This window comes from Phyllobates terribilis, unplaced genomic scaffold (genome assembly GCF_046119375.1).
Source record: "Phyllobates terribilis strain yellow unplaced genomic scaffold, ASM4611937v1 Scaffold_3__8_contigs__length_932513732, whole genome shotgun sequence".
Taxonomy (NCBI): Eukaryota; Metazoa; Chordata; class Amphibia; order Anura; family Dendrobatidae; genus Phyllobates; species Phyllobates terribilis.
Window position 1 is genome coordinate 66,051,633 of NW_027362763.1, and position 16,018 is coordinate 66,067,650.

Sequence of the window (16,018 nt, forward strand, 5' to 3'; positions counted from 1 at the left end):
ATAGCAGCTGTGCTATAACCATTGTGATCAATCACTGCCGGCTCTCCTATCTCACTCTCTCTATCAATTGAATTTCTCTATTATTATCTTTCTTCACTGATGCACTATAACAGACATTATCCATTGATTTTGTGCACTATTTTATGGCTTCCTATCTTATGGCTAAGTTGTGAGGTGTGACGTCCTTTAACTATACAGATTTACTATGAAATAAAATGGCTGCTGTATTCCCTGCCTCTGCTTTTATACAGGTTATAATAGTACATCCTCATTAGCTGCAATATGCAATGCGATGTAAAAACTTCAAGGCTTCACAGAGAAGCCTTCTGTGGCTGATGTAATCTTCTGCAATGTGTAAAATGGTGTGACACAAGTTGCAAATCGTTGTAATGTGTAGAGTTGAGCGAAGTTCTAAAAATGTTACACAAAATTGATTTGCTTATCTCCAGAAGCCATTTCATGGACAACGGAGCTGGGTAGACTATGAGAAAGGCTTTACTATAACGTGATTGAGAAGAATGTGCAATATTGATATATTAGTAAGTGCCAAAAAATTAAGTCCCCAACGCATTTGTTAAAATAGAGATAAAGTAGACAACCCCTTTAACTATGATACACCAAATTCAGACCTTCTTAGATGGTAAGGACTGTGCTTTCAATACTGATCAGAGTTATCCTGACGCAAATTCAACAGTCTCATAAGATATACAATACATGCAGCTAAGTTTGGGCCAGGAGAACCATTGTCAGTCCAAAAGCCGCGGTCTGTGCTAAGATAGTGATTTGGAAAATTCTTAACCTTGTTTTTAGAGAGTAATGTGATACTAGTAATATTAGCGTGCACACGATAGGTTTCGCGAGGTGCTGGTGTAACGGGGTCAATGACCCCTTAGACCATAGAATAAGGAATTCAGCTCACTCTCAAGGCTTCAAGTGATGCAAAGTTTATTAACAAATTCTCTTGTGCAAAGCAGGTTTCACAACAAAGTAGAAAAAGTGCTTTAGTGACCAATAATGACTGATAAACATTTTGACCCCGTTTGGGTCTTTTTCAACAAATCAGAGTTAAATTGGCCGATTTTCACACAAAGAGCACAAGAACTATGTCCGCATCTGGAACAGGGTGGGCAGCTAGTCCTGGCTTCAGGGGAAGATGAGATGAGTATGAAGCTTTGTCTCATGGAGTTCATATGTGCGCACAGGACCTCAGGATGGCTGCATGCATGGCTTAATGCTATAGCTCAAGGCAGACATCGATATGAAGAAATATGGAAAGCAGCACTTACCAGATCTTTCTTGGCTTAAAAGTCCTTTATTCCATAATGTGTGGACAATATAATATATAATGTTTTTAACTGGCTGTTTCTAATCTTTTTTCCTATTTGTTACTGCATGTTTAGTCACCACCCTAAAAGGAAGTGACCTAACACCATTTTTAGTAAAGGACCCGTAGAAGCGTCAGCTGGATGCGAAATAGCGGTCGTCCTCTCTCGCTCCTCTGCATCTACTCCCTGTTTTCACCTGATTGCCGCATGTTTTCCTAGATCTGGTAAGTGCTGCTTTCCATATTTCTTCATAACAAAGTTTAATGGAAAGTATTTTTTGGATAAATTTGAAAATTTATGGGTTTTAGAACATGGAAGGTAATGGAAAAAAAAATATATGAAATGTTTAAATTGAAGGGTTTTCTGGATTGGAATTCTGTAGGTCTGGAATTACAAAAATATTTCATGGTCTGTGTAAGGATTCCTGAACTAAAATAACAGCCTGACAGGCATAAACAAGGCTGTTAGTTCAGGTTAGGGGACCGCGGTTGTTCCAGGAATTGCGACTCGAATACAGACTGTAAATTCTGCCTAAGTAAGATTTGGGGAAATGAGGAACTAGAAGGTGTCAACCACTGAAGAGGCATATAGATTACCATGCACAATAGGGTTTCAATATTTAGCCAGCAAGCTTTAGGGGAGGTGAATAAAAAGTGAGTGGTAATTGGAGGTTCGGATAATGGAGGATTTTATTCTTATAACATTGACAGGACAGTGACCATGGATAGGAAGGTAGACAGAGATGAGAGAAGGGATTTTTTTCTGTTTTTTTTTTGCATGGGATGGGGGAACTGGATGAATAGAAGAACCAAGCAACGCTTTAGAAAATCACTACCTCAAAATCCTTTATGAAGCCTATAGCAAAGTAACAACATATACATAAGCACATTTTATTAAAACTTTTAACTCGTAACTAGTGTTGAGCATTCCGATACTGTAATATCGGGTATCGGCTGATATTCGCAGTATCGGAGTTCCGATACTCATTTCCGATACTTTTACAATATCGAATACCGGAATCGGAAGTTCCCATAATGCCTGCGCGCTGCAGGGTCTCTGAAGGATGACAAGCTGGATGGCAGCGCTCAACTGAGATGCCATCCCAGCATGGGAGAATTCTCCTGATTGTTTAAAAGCCGGCAGCTTTTTACTAGAGATGAGCGTTGTTCTACTCGAACTGTTCGCCAATCTCAAATTCGAGCTGTTTTGGGCGGTGTTCGAGCCGGTCGGCGAACACGAACAATTTGAGAAAAATTTGGCTGTTCGAGGTTATGTTCGATAACTGTTCGTGCACCAAAATCATAACTGGATTTTTTCTCAGTAATGATGAAAATTAATGTTAATACGCAGTTTGAGTGTACAGCGGGGCGGGGGGAGGGGCAGGGGATGGATCTCTGCAGGAACAATGAAGATCTCCATTTTTTTTTCTCTTTCCCGCATTTGCAGTGGGGAGGTGCAATCTGTCAGCCTATCAGCAGCGCACACACGGAGCGAAGTGCTTTTTTTCACACAAGCAAGGGCATGTGTGATTGGCAGTGTATGTCACATGTCCTTGCCCTATAAGACCAAGCCATTTTCCCCGTCGCCACCATTTTCTCACTGCTGCAGCTGCGTGTTAGACGGCACCGCTGTTGCTGTGTGCGCTATACCTTGTTAATTTCAAGCCAATTTTCGCACAAATATAAAGATAGCTTGGGAGTAGGGAATAGTTGTGATTGCAGTCCTTTTAAGGACTAGGTTACAGCATTTCCTACGACTTTTATCAGGCAGGTCTGTGCTCTTAAATAGATAGATTGTGGGAGTAAAGACTAATTGTAATTGGAGTCCTTTTCAGGACTAGGTTACATCAGTTCCTATAAGTTTTTGCCAGGCAGGTCTGTGCCAGTGCTGTGCAAGTTTTTTTCACAGCATTTGGCTGAATCTAGCAAAGCTAATCCTTTTTGGCCTATTGCAGAGTGTGTTAGTCAGTGGAGTAGCCTATCTGTGTTGCAAGATATACCACCTGTGTATAGAATACCAATTTTTTTACTGCACCTAGTGAAGTAAAATCTTTTGGGCATAGCATCATTCTATTAGTCCATCTATACTGACCTCCATCAGGTTGCAAACTGAATATAATTTTTTTCTGCATCTAGCTCTGATAAAATATTTGGGCTTCTAGCAGTGTGTGGGACTTGGTCTATTAGTCCATCTATACTGACCTCCATCAGGTTGCAAATTAAAAATAATTTTTTTCTGCATCTAGCTCTGAAAAAATATTTGGGCTTCTAGCAGTGTGTGGGACTTGGTCTATTAGTCTATCTATACTGACCTCCATCAGGTTGCAAATTAAAAATAATTTTTTTCTTCATTTAGCTCTGAAAAAATATTTGGGCTTCTAGCAGTGTGTGGGACTTGTTCTATTAGTCCTTCTATACTGACCTCCAGCAGGTTGCAAATTGAATATAATTTTTTTCTGCATCTAGCTCTGAAAAAATATTTGGGCTTCTAGCGGTGTGTGGGACTTGGTCTATTAGTCCATCTATACTGACCTCCATCAGGTTGCAAATTAAAAATAATTTTTTTCTGCATCTAGCTCTGAAAAAATATTTGGGCTTCTAGCGGTGTGTGGGACTTGGTCTATTAGTCCATCTATACTGACCTCCATCAGGTTGCAAATTAAAAATAATTTTTTTCTGCATCTAGCTCTGAAAAAATATTTGGGCTTCTAGCAGTGTGTGGGACTTGGTCTATTAGTCCATCTATACTGACCTCCATCAGGTTGCAAATTGAATAAAAAAATTTTCTGCATCTAGCTCTGAAAAAATATTTGGGCTTCTAGCGGTGTGTGGGACTTGGTCTATTAGTCCATCTATACTGACCTCCATCAGGTTGCAAATTAAAAATAATTTTTTTCTGCATCTAGCTCTGAAAAAATATTTGGGCTTCTAGCAGTGTGTGGGACTTGGTCTATTAGTCCATCTATACTGACCTCCATCAGGTTGCAAATTGAATAAAAAAATTTTCTGCATCTAGCTCTGAAAAAATATTTGGGCTTCTAGCGGTGTGTGGGACTTGGTCTATTAGTCCATCTATACTGACCTCCATCAGGTTGCAAATTAAAAATATTTTTTTTCTGCATCTAACCCAGCCAATAGTTTTGGCCTAATACCACAGTTTGGGTACTCAGCTCTGCTCGGTTACCATCCATTGTTTTTTTGTGCAAACAACTCCAGAGTTGTGAATTAGTTAACCACCAAAATGAGTGGAAAAAGGCCTGCTGCTGGTGGAAAGGGGAATAGGCGTGTTGGGAAGGGGAAAAACGGTTGTGTCCGTGGGGTAGGTGCAGAAGAAAGACCATCTTCCAGCCAAACTAAAATGTCTACTTCTTTTAGCGGACAATGTGATAAGATCCCTTTCTTACGGCCACGCCAATCGCTACAAATTCCAGATGAGGCACAAAAACAGCAGGTGCTTCAACGGATATCAAGTGCTCCTTTAAGTGGGCTCTCCTCCACATCAACTTCAACATCACAAATACTCCAGTCCTCAAAGGTGTCACCCAAATCGCACTTGCTTCCTCACAGCTCCCAAATCTCCAGCTGCCCGTCTGAGTATGAGGTAGAACAGATGGTTGAGTCTGCAGAGCTGTTTACTCATACTATAGCCTGGGAATCAGAGGTCGACTCCAGCGCTTCTGTGAATCCAGACGAGGAAATGATCTGCACTGATGCCCAGAATCTTTATGAGTCGGATCCAGGACCAGACGCAGAAGGTTCTGACCATAATGTAGACCCTCATTCCCAAACTGTAACTCCTGTTGGTGGAGACAATGAGGAAGACGATGATAAGACTCAAATACCTGATTGGAGCGACAACTTTAGTTTTTTGTCAGGGCAGGAACAGGTTGGCTCTGAGGACGACGGGTGTGATAACGCACAGGGTGATGATGATGAGGTCGGAGATCCCACTTACTGTCAACCCACAGTCAGCCAAGAGATGAGGTCAGCAGAGGAGGTGGAGGAAGATGCTAGTGACGACGAGGTCAGGTTGCGCCTTCCTGGACAGAGACGTAGTACTGGAAGCACGTCAACAACTGCATCCTCAAACACAACTCTGCCTCTCACCACAAGTCGTGGTGGCTCTTCAGGTCGCATGGGTGCTAAGCCTTGCATAGCCTGGGCACTTTTTCAGATCGATAAAGATGACCCAACTCGTGTTATCTGTAACATTTGTCAGCAAAAGCTAAGTAGAGGCCAAAAAATACATAGTTTGAGTACTTCATGCATGAACCGGCACATGGACATGAAGCATAAGTTGCAGTGGGAAGCTCAGTGTGCTACAATGCGGTCTACCCGGCCGGGAAAACCACCGTCTGCCATATCTTGTGCATCCGCAGCCTCTTCATCCTCTGTGACTGGGGGGACAGCAGTCACACCTGTTTTGGGGCGCAGACCTGCCACCTCTTTACCCGCAACAGCCAGCGTGATTGGCAGGTCATCATTTTCTTTGGAGGTGGTAACACCAGCTGGTCTTGAGCGCTGTCCGACATCGATAGCACCACCTTTGGATCAAGGCAACCTAACATGTCCGCCTGCATCTTCCTCACAGACCGGCAGTTTGCCGGGGACACCCTTATCAACCCCGTCTAAGCACAATAGCCAGCCCTCGGTCCCTCAGATGTGGACAAGTAAAAGACCATTTCCTCCTAGCCATGAGAAAGCTAAGAGGTTGAATTTCACCATCTGCAAGCTCTTGGCTACAGAAATGCTGCCTTTCCGCCTGGTGGACACAGAGGATTTTCGAGACCTTATGTCCGTCGCAGTGCCCCAGTACCAGATGCCCAGTCGGCACTACTTCTCAAAGAAAGGTGTGCCTGCGCTCCACCAGCATGTCGCACACAACATCACCGCTTCTTTGAGAAACTCTGTGTGTGACAGGGTGCATTTCACCACAGACACTTGGACGAGTAGGCATGGACAGGGGCGTTACATGTCGCTGACTGGGCACTGGGTAACTATGGTGACAGCAGGACAAGGGGCTGCTGTCCAAGTCTTGCCGTCCCCACGAGTTGTGCGTCAATCCTCTTTATGTCATTTTTCCTCCACTGCTTCTGCCTCCTCAACCTCCTCTCGGTCTTCCACCTGCACCCAAAGCCTGTCTGGTCATGCCACAAACTTTCTAACTGCGCAGAAGGGATCCTGCACACCTCCTTACTATTCTGGCAGTAGGGCTCAACGTCATCAGGCGGTTTTTACATTGAAATGTCTGGGAAATGTGAGTCACACAGCTGAGGAGTTGTGGTCAGCTCTGGAGAACCAATTTCATGAATGGTTGTCTCCACTGGACCTGAAACCAGGGAAGGCCGTGTGCGACAATGCTGCAAACCTGGGTGCGGCCCTTCGCCGGGGCAATGTCACACACGTGCCTTGTATGGCTCACGTGTTGAACCTGGTTGTCCAGCAATTTTTAGCCCACTATCCCAGACTAGATGGCCTTCTGCAGAGGGCACGGTCGCTGTGTGCTCACTTCCGCCGTTCGCATCCCGCAGCTCAGCGACTTACATCTCTACAGAAGTCGTTGGGCCTGCCACTTCACCGGCTAAAATGCGATGTGCCTACCCGGTGGAATTCAACTCTGCACATGTTGCAGCGACTGTGGCAGCACCGACAAGCCCTGGTGCAATACGTTCTGACGTATAGCCTGGGCCAACGAGATTCAGAGGTGGGGCAAATCACGCTGGAGGAGTGGTCTCAGATCAGGGACCTATGCACCCTTCTGCACAGTTTTGAAATGGCGACGAAGATGTTTAGTGCTGACGATGCCATTATTAGCATGACTATTCCGGTGATTTACATGCTGGAGCACATGTTAAACAGAATTCGGAGTCAGGTGGTGGCACAAGAGGAGGTGGAGGAAGTAGAGGAGGAGGAGTTGTATGCGGAAGGGCTAACATCTGCAAGGTCCAGAAGGTCGGCAGCACCAAGGCGGCAGGCATGTGAGGGTGGGGGAGATGGTTTTACCAGGGCGCATGGTAGCAGCCAAACTAGTGAGGAAGGTGCAGGAGCCCAGGAAGAAGTGGAGGACGAACTGATGGAAGACTCATCAGATGAGGGAGACCTTGATCACATTTCTGTTGTGCGAGGTTGGGGGGAGAGGACAGAGGAAGGAAGCATGATTGTTACCTCGCCACCAACACAACAGGGACTTGGTGCTCCTGGATGCGCAACACACATGAGTGCCTTCTTGCTGCACTACCTGCAACATGACCCTCGAATTGTGAGAATTAGAAATAATCCTGACTACTGGGTTGCCACACTGTTAGATCCCCGGTACAAAAGTAAATTTGCAGAAATTATTCCTGCCATAGAAAGGGATGCACGCATGCAGGAGTATCAGCAGAGACTGTTGCAGAATCTTACATGTGCTTTTCCACAAAATACCAGTGGTGCACGTAGTGAATCTCACAGTTCCAACTTGCCAACCGTGGGACCGTCAAGTGTTCAGCACTCAAACCGTAACAGAACCACAGTATCTGCTGGTAACATCAATTTTGCGGAATCATTTCACCACTTTTTTAGCCCATCCTTTGCAAGGCCACAGGAGACAAGAAGTCTGACACATAGTCAACGCCTAGAGACGATGGTACAGGAGTATCTCCAAGTAAACATTGAAGCCACGACTGTGTCACTGGACCCTTGCTCTTTTTGGGCTTCCAATCTGGATAAATGGCCGGAGCTAGCCACTTACGCCTTGGAGATCTTGTCATGCCCCGCAGCCAGCGTTCTGTCTGAACGTGTGTTCAGCGCTGCTGGTGGTGTGCTGACAGATAAGCGCACGCGGCTCTCTACTGATAATGTAGACAGACTCACGTTCATAAAGATGAACAAATCATGGATCCGAAATGACTTTTCTACCCCTGTGTCATCCTGGGGAGAGTAAAAGCTTGATGATTGGTTAAAATCACCCTACCAACCGTTTTAAGCTTTCAAATTACTAATCATGTTTATCTGTATCTTGACTGGAAAATAATTTGGGCTTTGTAGCAGTGTGCAGCACTGATCCTATTAGGCCATCTATAATAAGCTTCACCAGATTTAAAATTAAAAATAATTTTTAGCTGCATCTAGCCCGGAAAATAATTTTGGGGCTCCGAGATGCGCAAGACACATAAGTGCCTTCTTGCTGCACTACCTGCAGCATGACCCTCATATTGTCAGAATTCGAAGTAATCATGACTACTGGGTTGCCACACTCTTAGATCCCCCAAACTTTTCGATCAACCTTTTCATTTTAATAAAGACCAAAAAAATGGTCATTTTTGAAATTATAAGCATTAGCAGGTTGTTAGAAACTGAAATCAAACAGTTTTCAACTCAAAACTTTATTCTAGGTGATGTTACATTTTCACATAGGACCCCTTGTTCGAAAGGAGCTTCTGAACTCTCTCGTCCATTGAATTTGTCAGGTTTTGGATGGTTTCTGCTTCAATTGTTTTGCATGAGGACAGAATACCCTCCCAGAGCTGTTGCTTAGATGTGAACTGCCTCCCGCCATCATAGAAACTCCTTTTAATGATGCTCCAAAGGTTCTGAATGGGGTAGAGGTCAGGGGAGCATGGGGGTCACACCATAAGTTTGTCCCCTTTTATGCCCATATCAGCCAGAGATGCAGATGTTTTATGTGCAGCATGAGATGGTGCATTATCATGCAGAAAAATGATCTTGCTGTGAAATACACGGTTCTTCTTCTTGAACCATGGCAGGAAGTGCTGTTTGAGAAAATCCACATACATTATGGAGTTCATCTTTAGCGCCTTCAGGGATCCTAAAGGGGCCGACAATCTCTCTCCCCATGATTCCAGCCCAAAACATTACTCCACCTCCTCCTTGTTGGCGCTGTAGCCGTGTTTGCGTGGGGTGTCCATCAACCAGCCATCCTCCACTCCATTCATCTGGACCATCGAGCGCTGCACGGCACTCATCCGTGAACAAAACAGTTTTGAAATCAGTCTTCATGTAATGTTTGGCCCACTGGAGCCGTTTCTGCTTGTGTGAAGTGGATAGAGGAGGTCGACAGGATGGCGTATGCACAGCTGCAAACCTCTGAAGGACCCTGCATCTTGTTGTTCGGGGGACGTTGGAGGCACAAGCAGCTTCAAAAACTTGTCTGCTGCTATGACAAGGCTTTTTTGCCGCTGCTCTTTCAACCTGACGTAATTGCCTGTAGGAAAGAGTCCTCAATTTGCCCTTATCAGCACGCACACGTGTGTACTGTGAATCAGCTACATACTTCTTGATTGCCAAGACACTTCATCCTGATCATCGCACAATGTTGATTGTAGTCATGCCTTGACCTAAACACTCCACAATTTGTTGCTTCTCAGCAGCCGACACATCCTTTTTCTTTCCCATTTTGGCAGAAAATGTAGGCTGCTTAATAATGTGAGAGAGCCTTCTTAAGTAGTCTTGCCTTTCATTGGACACACCTGCCAAACTAATTAGCACAGGTGTCTGCAATTGCTTACAGTGATAGAAAGAGCCCTGACACACATCACCATCAATGAGTTTAACTGACAAACAAACAAATTCTTCCCTTATCACTCCTAAACACTTTTTGTATAATAATTTGGAACGCAGTGTACATGTGCTTTTCCACAAAACACCAGTGGTTCACGTAGTGAATCTTACAGTTCTAACTTGCCAACCGTGGTCTGTATGGAATTGTTCAATAAAGGGCCCAAAATTAAGATAACATAGATGGGAGAGGTCTCTATGAATAGGAATTCCTAAGTATTTGATACCCTGTGAGGGCCAGGCAAAGGGAAAGTTGGACTGGATGGAATCCTATATGGATTTAGGGAGGGAGACATCGAGGGCCTCAGACTTCGCTGCATTGATTTTAAAATTTTACCATGTAACAAAGTGATCTATTTCAGCCATAACAGCAGGGATGGATATATGTGATTGAGTGATATATACTAGGACATCATCAGCAAATAGAGAGCACTTGTACTCGGTGCCTCCCACCTCAATCCACCTAATATTGGGGTTATGGCGAATTGATGAGAGCAGGTGCTCCGTCACTAGGATGTATAAGAGAGGGGACAGAGGACATCCCTGCCTTGTCCCATTGGTGATTGTGAAAGGTGATGAAAATGTTCTGACGCACCCCCTGGGCCTTGGGACACCCGGAGCCGGACCCTTTTTGGTGGATGCTGGTGGTTGTAGTCTTCGTGGCGGCGATCCGGTTCCGTGGCTCAGGGCGGTCAAACCAGTGGCGGAACTATTTATGTGGTTTTGATGTTTAAATGTCCGACTACGCCACCCGTGGATTGCGGTCAGAGTGAACCGCCGCTACAGGGCAGACCGCTAAGGCTGGTGTTGTGGGTGCAGCAGAGCGTAGCATAACTCCCCACGGGAGGAGTATAGCCTCAGGGCAGTGTATGCGGAGGATGGGGGTGATGGTGCAGGGCAGCAGCAGTAACGACACGGAGTCAGTGATGCAGTTCAGGGCCTTTACTCACAGTTCTTATTATCCAGACCACGTCTGCAGGTAACGGCTGCCCACGTCGTACTGTGCTCACCAGGTGAGGGGCTCAGACAACTCCCAGATAACTTTGGAGCGCTTCACAGGACCCCCTTTGTGTGTCCTTTGTCTGGCCTTTCTTACCAACACTTCTGTCCGGCTGCCTCGGGCCTCCTCTTGGTAAACTTGGCGCCAGTTTCCCTGACCCTATGTGGTGCCTTCCTAGCGGGTGGAGCAAGGGGCTGCGCCACATAAAATGTCAGAGCCTCCGGTTTCTAGCTGAGGGTCGTTTCCTGCCTCCACTAGTTCGGGGACCGGTCTCCCCCTTTGGCCTGACCCCTCCACGCAGGTGGATTCGGGCGTGCGGTGGCGACTCGCCCGTCCGCACCCCTGGGATCCCTTCATTCCTCGTTCCTGGAGCCTTCTCCGCTCCTCTTCCTTCCTTCTCCCTCTTGCAGGCCTGGGCCTCTGTTACTAGGCCCGCCTCCGGAGCAGAGCTCATGCAGAGCCCCTGCTCCCTGCCACTTCTGCTCAGACTTCTCTGCACTGAACTAAGATGGTGCCCACCTTTTATACTCCCTTCTCAATGCACCCAGGAACTGCTTCCTCCCTGCTCCTGCACTGCAGGGTTCCCCTTCCTCAGTGTTCCCTCCCCCCACTCCAGCCAGGGACAGGGACTGTCGTGCCCATCTCAGGGGCATATTGGTCGCCCTGCCCCACGGCAATGTGGTGTAATGCATGCAGGTGTCGGGTCCTGATCCACACTCCATCCTTATCTGAGAGTGAGATATCACACCTCTGGGTGAGGTGCAATACGTCTGTAGCAACCGAGCCCTCGGTGCTACAGTTCCATTTATCTTCAGCCTAGGTGACGTATTGTGATACAGGGCCGTGATTTTGGCTATAAAAGGGTCCCCTAGACCCCTACCCCAAGCTTTTTAAGAGAATCATATATGGCGTGCCAGGAGACTCTATGGAATGCTTTCTCAGCATCCAACGAGAGTATCTACTTACAAATTTTTAACTGCATCTAGCCCAGGAAATACTTTGTGCCTAGTAGCAGTGTCTGCTAGTCAGCGGATTATCCCGGCTGTTAAGCAAGCTACACCACCTGTAGTTTGGACACTTAATTTTTTCAAAGGAAATGCTTCGGGACCACGGGATACTTAGTGAAGAGCATCAGGAGGCACCCCAAGGCATAGGGGCTGGGACTGGCACTAGGATGCCTTGCGGTGGACAGCCGAGCTCGATCCTTATAAAAGCTTTTTAACTGCAGCAGCTTTAGTGGACGCTACTGGAGCTGGAATTACGCGGCTGCTGGCATGAGACTTGCCCTCCAATAGATCCTTGTAAATGGATTTAAAGTGTATTCATTCAAATTAGAGGGACAATTTAAATTAAAAAGCTTAGAGCTGCCTCCACCACAGGGGGGCTCTCTCGACCCACCAGCGGACAGTCACCAGTATTGGGAGAGGGGGGCTGGCCGTCAGGGTTCACCGCGGCTCTGGCACAAACCCGGCGACACGGAGGTGGCACGGGCAGGAGCGGACTGAACGTGTCGGCTTCTCACTTTTTGGATTTTAGAAGGGCATGACATGCCTATATTTGTGTCTCCCCCTCCTTTTACTCCTCCACCTCTTTTCTTTTCGCATGACTATATGTACTTGTCACTTTTCCATGTGTTAGTTGTGTCTTCTGAGCAGTTTGTCAGCTTTTGGACACCTTTGAAGGTGTTTTCTATGTGTTTCTATGTGTTTTTGTTTGCCTGCCATTGGTTTTAACGGTGTTCGAAGGTGTTCGACGAACAGTTCGACGAACAGTTCGGCGAACACACGGGTGTTCGACGAACCGAACCGAACTCGAACACTACGGGGGTGGCTCAACACTACTTTTTACCGCCCGCCGGCTTTTAAACAATCACTCAGCCCCATACTCGCTTCTCCGTAGCCTCCCACCCCGATCCTCCGCTCCCCTCGCCACCTCCCATCCCGATCGTAAGTTAGGACCGGGCGGGGAGCACAGCACCAAGGAGCGGGGAGCCAAGGACCCGGGCGGGGAAGCCGGCAATGAAAAGACTTCACTGCAGGCTTTCCCGTTCTGTGCTGCGCTTTCCCGCCGGTTATTTCAAATGAACAACTGAGGTATCAGGTGATGCCGATCAGCTGTTCATTTGAAGTCGCCGCGGTGCCCTCAGAGGGTTCATGTGAGTTCATGTTTCACTGCATTGCATGAACTCACATGAACTTTCCCACGGCCGCACAGGTCAGCCACACCTCCCCGACTATCTGACCCATCATGATTGGTGTGTGCGCGGTGTCTGTGCGATGTCTGCGGGTGTGTGCGTGCAGGCAGACATAGGCCGACGTGACACTGCTACTCCCATCGTTCTCTGTCTGTTCCCCGTCCACTCGTGCCAGCAGGATCAGATCGATGGGAGCAGTAGTTCCCATCAGCCTGATCCTGCTATTTAAATTGCCCTACTGTGTCCCCAATAAATTTTAAATACATTTCATTGGTGGCCAGTGGTTACTTAAAATAAATTAGTTTATACATTACCTGTCCCCGCTGATCGCCACCTAAAATAAAGTAAAAAATAAAAAAATACACCTATACTCACCTAGACACCTAATTCCCCGAAGCCATCGATCTCCTGTAATGAAATATAAAATAATAAACCACAACCTTATCCTTACCCTTCCGTAGTAGTCCACGAGTGTCCCACGATGATCTCCAGTTTAGAGCAGCCACATAGAATGTGACAGCTCTGAACCGCTGCTGCCGCTAGAATGACGGGGCCGTAAAGCAGCCCCGTCATTGCATAAGCGGGTTCGCCGGAGTTCAGGCAGCGCTGCTCCGGTCAGCTCCTTTACGGCCCTGCTGTACCATGAGAAATTCCCATGGTACAGCAGTGCTGTAAAGGAGGTCTCCAGAGCTGCGCTGACTGAATGCACTCCGGTGACCTCAGTCAGGGGCTCATGCTGCCGGGAGCGGATGTGTTCCCGGCAGTGTGAGCTTACAGCAGCCATGCACAGCTGTCACCATCTGCAGATGTGACAGCTGTGCATGGGAGATCAGAGCAGGAACGTGGACAGGTAACTATTTTTTTTTAGTAAACTAAGAATTAAATAAAATGGTGTGTTTTATTTCAAATAAATTATTTTTTCTGGGTGTAGTGTGTGTTTTTTCTTTTTAACACTTTGTAGGTTAGTAATGGGGGTGTCTTATAGACGCCCATCATTACTAACCTGGGCTTCATGGCAGCTGGCGCTGGCATGAACTCCACCACTATTACCCCACTGCCACTGCTACAGGGCAGTGGGAAGAGCGAGGCTAAGTGCCAGAATTGGCACATCCTATGGATGCGCCATTTCTGGGGCAGCTGACGGCTGGTGTTTCTAGCCTGGGAGGGGCCAATATTCATGGCACCCTTCCTGGGCTATTAATATCAGCCCCCAGATGTCTGCCTAGCCTTAGCTAGCTATTAAAATAGGGGGGACCCCACTAATTTTTTTTGGGGGGTTCCCCATTTTAGCAGCTAGTAAAGGCTAGGTATTCAGCTGGGGGCTGATATTAGTAGCCTGGGAAGCTCCGTGGGTATTACCCTCTTCCCAGGCTTCAAACATCTGCCCCAGCTGTCTGCTAAACCTCCGCTAGAGACTAAAATTAAGGGGAACCCCACGCCAATTTTTTTTTTAATAAATCCTTTATTTTAACACTAAATGACATGTACAGTAACCAACACTATCACTGTACTTATTATATATGTGACTGACATGTTTCTATCTATCTAATCTATGTGTGATGCTCTATTATTTCTGTTGTAAATTGTCGGGTACTGCTGCTGAATTGCCGGCCGGCTTTTTTAAAGAGACGGTGCATGAAAACACTAATATTTTTTTTAATAAATCCTTTACACTAAATGACAAGTACAGTAAGCAACACTGTCACTGTACTTCTTATATATGTGACTGACATGTTTCTATGTATCTAATCTATGTGTGATGCTCTATATTTCTGTTATAAATTGTCGGGTACCGCTGCTGAATTGCCGGCCGGCTTTTTTAAAGAGACGGTGCATGAAAACACTAATATTTTTTTAAATAAATCCTTTACACTAAATGACAAGTACAGTAAGCAACACTATCACTGTACTTCTTATATATATGACTGACATGTTTCTATCTATCTAATCTATGTGTGAAGCTCTATTCTTTCTGTTCTAAATTGTCGGGTACCGGTGTATGCCGCTGCTGAATTGCCGGCTTTTCATGTTTCTCTGTGAGCACTGTTCCCATCGATTTGGGCAACCACCTCCCCCAATACATTCTACATTATTGTTAGTTGTTTTCCGTCATGTAGAATTAACCTACAAGGAAAGAAAGGGTTTATTTTCATTCCGATATTTGTGTCCCATTGACTTGCATTGCTTTCCGTTATCGGAATCGGCGATATCCGATACTTTTTGGGTATCGGCCCGATCCAATCCGATCCGATATTTCCTGATATCGGAAGGTATCGCTCAACACTACTCGTAACATAAAGAGGTTGAAAAATTATCACTAAATCATGTCTGCGCCAACCCAGAGTTTGCAGAGGAGGAGGAGATCCTCACTGCTCAGTGGAGGAGTGGGGTGAGTTAGTTCCTAATTTACTTTTAGATCCTTATGCTGGCACAGGGGATGCACAATGGGCCTGTTTGTTACTGTAGCATCGGCGTCTCTGCCCCCTGCCAGGCAGAGACGCCGTCCCTCTTTATTATATTGGCAAAACTATTAGACCTTTTTTTATTCGGGAACGCTATAACTCTATAGTATCAAAGAAAGGTTCCCCTAGATTAATTCAACATATCTCTGAATGTCATGATGCTGACCCAACTGTGCTACGTTTTGCAGGGTTAGAACATGTTAGACTGCCAAGGGAAGGAGGAGACCGTAAAAAAATACTATTGCAACATGAGCCTAGATGGATATTAAATTCTGAAGCCCAGGGTCCATTAGGGTTGAATGAGAAGGTAGATCTGTCAGTTTTCTTATGATACCGCTATTTACTTGTTTGCTTCAACTTATAATGTTTTTTCAGCTTAATGATGGAAAATGTTTTTATGCATATCATTATGTTTTAATTTATTCACACATGTGTTCGTATTGGTTTAAAAGGAAGTGAACAGGTGTGTCACTTACTTTTGA